Source organism: Tamandua tetradactyla, chromosome 9 (genome assembly GCF_023851605.1).
Source record: "Tamandua tetradactyla isolate mTamTet1 chromosome 9, mTamTet1.pri, whole genome shotgun sequence".
NCBI classification, from domain to species: Eukaryota; Metazoa; Chordata; class Mammalia; order Pilosa; family Myrmecophagidae; genus Tamandua; species Tamandua tetradactyla.
The window spans coordinates 25,799,032-25,805,660 of record NC_135335.1 but is presented as its reverse complement, the minus strand read 5'-3'; positions in this window follow the sequence as shown (position 1 = coordinate 25,805,660).

Here is a 6,629-nt window from a genome sequence, read left to right as displayed (position 1 = left end):
TTGCAGGCGGATGAGATAAGGCACATTCCTGGGATAGAAACCCCCTCCCCCAGCCTTCAGGAACTGGTAAAGATGCACATAAGTAAGAGAAGACATTCCTGGGGTGGGGGCCCTCAAAGGTTCAGCTATGAGCCTTTCTCAACTTAAAATATGGATAGGAGTTATTTGAGAAGTATTATAGCAATTAAAAGATTTTTTCTATCTTGTTATTAGCTGTATTTGCATGGGAAACATGTTATCATATATTCAAGGATTGTATAAAAATTGCTGAGCACTTGATAATGATCTCACTGGCCACATTGCATCCAGATACTCATTGGTATAATTTTAAACAGTGGTATAATGTTGTTAGTCATGGTTTTAGATATTCTTAGAAAAGGGCTGCAGATTGATGAACCAGCCATATTTACTTGTCAGTCACACTGCTTTGCTCTAACACTTCTCTAAAAGTATATGTGGTCAGCTATAGGTCAGAGCTTCATCGGTAACAAGGAGAGACTTTAAAAGTGAGATAAGACAAATATATAAATTATATCTGTTAATTAGCATAACTAGCAAATTTGTGATTATGAAACAGAACAAATCCTTTGGCATAGTGTTTCAATGTAAGAAATAACTATCTAATGGTTGCATTTCTAAAAGTAGCTTCATTTAAAAATACTTATAAGAAAATTCAGGCTTAAATGGTAACTTTGACTATTATTTCTGAACTTTGTTCTTTGAATAATTCTGGTAGTTCTCTGGAAGTTTAAGTATCTGTGTGATACCTGAAACACAGAGTTAGTCCTCCAGCTGTGAAAGTTAGCATTACAACATACAGCAACTGTTTAAAAAAAGAAATCACACTTCAATTACAGATGTGGCTGAAACTGAATTACTAAGGAAATTCTATAGGCAAGGTAAATATAGCCTGTATTTTAAAACTTTTGTGTGAGACCACAAGAAAAACTTTTTGATCCTCAAATTTAAATTTTCTAGAAGATACTATCTAATTAAACCTATCTGGCCAGTTTATTTAAATAACTCAATTCAGCTTTATTTAATATGGAATCTAGAATATGGAATAAAATCTTAATATTCTGTACCAGTTAATGTTATACCCTCACATATTTCAAAATATGTTGAGGAGAAAATAGGAAAGTATTTGCAAAGTCACTTGAAGATTGAAGAAAAATGAAACTATTAAACCTCCCCACCTGAAGAATTCCTGATACATTCTTAACCAAGAGGGACTCTCAAATTAATGAGCCAAAGCCTCAACCTTGGGGCTTGCCCTAATGAAACTTATTTCTGTGATGGCAAACTGAACCTACTTATAATTAATGCCTAAGAGTCATAACCAGAGAACCTCTGCCATTACTCAAATGCAGTCTCTCTCTAAGCCAAACGCTTTTCTTCCCCATTATGTGGGACATGATTTCCAGGGGTGTAAGCCTGGACTTGACATCATGGGATTAGTTGGCCAAAAGTGGGAAAAGAGATAGAGTTTCAATGGAGAAGAGAACTCAAATCTGGATGTTACTCTTATGCAAGTTCCTGCAAGATATTGCAAACTGCCACAATAGGGTGAGGCCCAACATTTAGGTGTTTTAGGTGTTCCTGAAAACCCTAAGGGATACTTTGGGATCTATAAATGTTTTACTTATTAAGCCTGTTTTTCAGAGTTATAAAGCTTCCAAAGTGTTCCAGTGTCAGACAAGCACTGAAATCCTGAAATAAGGGACTCTCCAAGAACTACAACCAGCTAATCTCTCTGTCCTTAAGGACAAAGCCCCTTTTCAGCCATAAAGAAATTAGAACAGTTGTTACCCAGATACCCTTCAAGACTGACAGAATAATGATCAAATGAAAGGGAGGAGTTGTAACTGAGGAATTTGGTTTTAAGGAATGATTGTTGTTGTTGAATCATTATATAGATATTTCTTTTTGTCTTCTGGCATATTGGAGTAGACAGAGGGAAATACCTTATATCTTTAAAGTGTAATCCAGCTACCTTTATTGCATAGCCTTCATCTTCTGCCCTTGTGATTTTGTAAAAATCTTATAATTCACTTCACTTATGCCCATTTACCCAGATTTTTTAAATTTTAGAATCCTGTGTCCACTAAAGATAGCCCCTAATGTTCATTAATGGTCTTGGGAAGCCCAGAATTAACCCAACCCATCCAAAGTTACCTTGATAACAAAAGCCAAATCTAACCAAAATGGGCCCACCCAACACAACCAGTCACATAGACTTTAACCTATAAGTCACCTACATCTCATTATAATACTAAAAATCATGTCCGTCATCATAATGAGGTTGGCATTTTCTTACATAAATTCTGTAACTAAGACGTTATCAATATGTTCATGCTCAATATTTAAATCACTCCTAATTCCATCATGTTGGGCCATTGTACTGATTATTACAAAACCTGCCCATATTATAATGCCATAAAAACATCAGAATTATTACAGCTCAGAATGAAAGATTTTTGTGGTGGGAGGCCATCTGAACTCCTGCTGCATGCCTAGTAGTGAACTCTTTCTCTCTTTGAAGCTATCAGAAATTGGTCATTTGAGTGCCCAGTCAAAAGAATTCACTGCCTTTGTCTGATAACAGGTGGGGAAAGATACTTCTGGAGGCATATATGAATGCAGACTGCTTATTAACATGAGGAAAGATGATCTAAAGGGGAGAGCAAATGGGAAAAGAGAGTTTGGCCCAATTCAAATGTGTTATATAAGATGCCCTTTCTGTATCTAAAGATATTCATAAACTCTACTCACTTTTGTGCCTTAGAGATAAAGGATGTTGAAGCAACCAAAAAGCTAGACAAATTCTATCCTACGGGATTGCTGCCTCACATTCTAGCTTAAAGACTTGTTTCTCTCTTACACTTCTAGAATCCACAAAAATTTTACTAGAGGTTTCCTGGGAGGAATAATATTTCCTTCATTAACTCAATAATTCAAGTTCCTCTTTAAGACTATGATAGGGGCAGAGTGATCTTTGCTGACACTCATGTTTAATGATCTCCAATTTTACAGACCAATTTTAAGATTATGATACTCAATCTTTATGTATCCCATAGTATACATATTCATGGTAATTGGCCTTGACTCAGTGCTTTGTTCATTACCTTTGTAAGTATATTTGCTGATCTACTTTGCTTCAAGCGAAATTGACATTTTCATTGTGAGATTTCTTTACTAGAAAATAAATTGCACTGACATCTTTATCAAAGCTTTAATATTTCAAGATATGTAAATTATTCCTTAGTAAATTTGCTAAATTTTAAGAAAGGGCCACTTTTTTTTTTTTTTTTTTTTTTGGTTTTTGCATGGGCAGGCATCAGGAATTGAACCTGGGTCTCTAACATAGCAGGCAAGAACTCTGCCTGCTGAGCCACCATGGCCCACCCAGGAAAGGACCAACTTTTAAGTGATAATTTTCTTTTTATTTCCATCCACACATCTTATAAGGGCATACTCTCTCCATGCTTTTGAGGGCCAAGGGAATGTTAATAATCCCTTACATGATGTGATGACTGTCTAAGGAACTACTGGCATAATATGCTTTATATCAGAGCTGGACCAAGTTTTAGCTATTTATATCCAGTTGTTATACCTATGATCAATCCCCAATCATCATTGAACTTGGTGCTTATTGGAGTTCTGAAAAAAATTAAGAAGAAATAATTGATTTATTAAATTCAGGCTAATACATATTTAACCAATGTTGAGAAAGCATCACTATTTAATTACATTGCTTATATTATACTGTAATTTCCAAGGCCTAATATTCTTCATTGGGTAAAAACAGGTTGTGATATTACATATTTAAACTATCCAATAGAGCCTAAGTTCTTCTATTTCTTCAAAGTGGCAGTGTTGCATAACTTTTTGAACATAGACCTCTGTGAGAAAAGAAGTCAATATGAGCATTTCATCAGTTTCTGGGTCTAAGTGTTTCAATTATTTTCTCTACTTTGGAAAAGAATACTGTGTTAGAATACATTGCTATTGGAATATTGGAGTGACTTTTTAAAATCACAGCTCTATTTGCTGCCTAATGTCAATGATCATTGTTTCTCATCAAGGGATATATTTTATGGCCACTAAAATATAGTAGAGGGATCACACATGTATTTATTTAATTTCATTTTCAAAGAAGGAATTGGCACGATGAAACAGTGCAATGCTTTGTTGAAGGCTCAGTTATAACACCACTTCTTAGATAACAGGCTGCAAGATTTGGGTGCTGTTTTCCTTGATGTAGCATGCTCTTTAAACCAATGGCAAACATGTGATGTTGACCAGAGTGTTAAGGTCTAGGTTTGAGTTGGGGGTAAACCTATTCATTCTTGTACATTGTGAAGTTTGTGATTCCAACAAATATATTTTGATTTCAGGGAGTACTGAAGTTCTAATGTCCTTGAGAGGAATTATTTCACTAGGGAAAGCATTCATATTCTGTAAAACTAAAAGCTGAGATTAATTCCTGGTTACTTGGCTTCTTCTTTCTACTAAACTCAGAGGTGATTAAAGTGATCACTGTATTGGATGGGGAGATTGATTCCAATTTTAAGGGGAAGTGGGGTTGCTTCTATGCAGTGGTCATATGTAGAACTTGGTGGCTTCACTGGGGCACCTCATACTCAATACCCAGTGATTTTGCTCAATGGCATGTATCAGCAATCAAGTAAAGAGAAGACCATGAGGACTCTAGTCTTGTAGAAATGAGGCTTTGGAATAATAGCACCAAGGGAGTTGTTACAGAAGATAAAGAAAAATTTTATGGCTGTAAAGATGAAAGGTATAGGTAGCACCTTAGACCATATCACCAGTCAGAGGTGGCAAGTAGGTAAGATTTATTTATATTACTTTGTTTCATTATTTCTTCATTTTTTCTCTTTCCCCTATACATCTCACTTTTACAAAGCATGCCAGTGCTGATCAATGTTTTACATTATGGTTGGGAATATGATTGCAATATTTCACTAAATTATGGGGATACTGTAGCTCATGAAACTATGCATGATTCTACCATGTTGGAGACATGTACATTTTTATCTTTATTTTACTACCCATCTATTCATACATTGGGTAATGAAGTGATATTGCAAGGATTTTACTTTCACAGTGTCACAAGATAAAAACAATAAATTGTGCAATCACATCAAAGATCAAGACTACTTGATGACAGTTCAACAATTTTAGGTATTTTCTTCCAGCTACTCTAACACACTAGAAACTAAAAAGAAGAAAGTATATAATGAGTTAGAGTCATATTACTTGATACATCCTAATTTCTCAGGTACACCTCTTCCCTCTCATTTGATGATTCTTTCAATCTTGGGGGATATCTGGACAATGAGCATTTTGATATTTTTGTGCTGGAAAGCAGTGTTGACTTTATGAGGTTGAGGAAGTAATCTGGTTGATATTCTTGGAGAAAATGGTATTTATGGATTTCAGGGCTTGTCTGGCATAAGAACTATATGGAATCCTTAAGTTTTAAGAAAAGTAAATTTGATAAGAAAAATTTTATAGCATCTTAGATAGGTCCCTGGGTATTATTTAGGGTTTTCTGGAATACTGTTGGTTGGGTCTTGCATACTGTGTCCATTTGCAACATCTACAGAGTTTACAGGAGAGTAACCTCTAAAATGACCTTTCAACTCCACTTAGAATCTCATAGCCACTGAATGTTAATTTGCTTCATTTCTCTTCTCTCTGTTGGCCAAGAAGGCATTCTCAATCTCACAATGCCAGGGTTAGGCTCACTTCTAGGAGTCATGTCTCACATTGTCAGGAAGACTTAAGCCCCTTGGAGTCATGTACCACATATAGGGGAGGGGGAGGTCAGTGAGAATTTTCAGAGTTGGCTTAGAGAAAGGTCACATCTGAGCAGCAAAAGAGGTTCCCTGTAGGTGACACTTGGGCATAATTATAGGTAGGTTTAGCTTCTCCATTGGAGAAACAAGTTTTACAAGGGCAAACCTTAAGTTTGAGGGCTTGGCTTATTAAATTTGGAGTCAGTAATTCTTGAAAGGGTATCAAGGATTCCTGAGGTGGAGAAATTTAATATTTCCACATTTTCCCCTAGTCCCTCAAGGTGACTTTGCAAATACATTTTTAACTTATGCAGAAAATACTTTGGAATATATTGGGGTATAACATGAGCCTAAACAGAATAACAGAATCTCATTCCTTGGTCTAGGTTCCTGTAATTAAATTGCTTAAATAAACTGATCAGACAACTTAAATTGGACAGCATACTAAAGAAAACTTAAACTTTGTAACAAATAAACTCTCTTCTTTTGGTCTCACTCAGAAATTGAGATTTTACAATCCTGACAAAGTACTTTGGCATGCGAAGGTATTCAATTTTGAGGAGATCCATTTATTTATTTTTTCTTTCAATGTTTATGCTTTGGGTACACAATCTGGGAAACCACCTCCTACCACAAGATCTTTAAGATATTTCCCTACATTTTCCACTAAAAGCTTTTTGGTCTTAAATTTAATCATTTTTTATCTATGTTCTGATTTATCTTTATCCTAACTAGGTCCATTTCATTCATTTCTCTAATCAAAGTCTGATCTCTTTTTCACCTTCTTTAGCAATTATTGTACAGCGT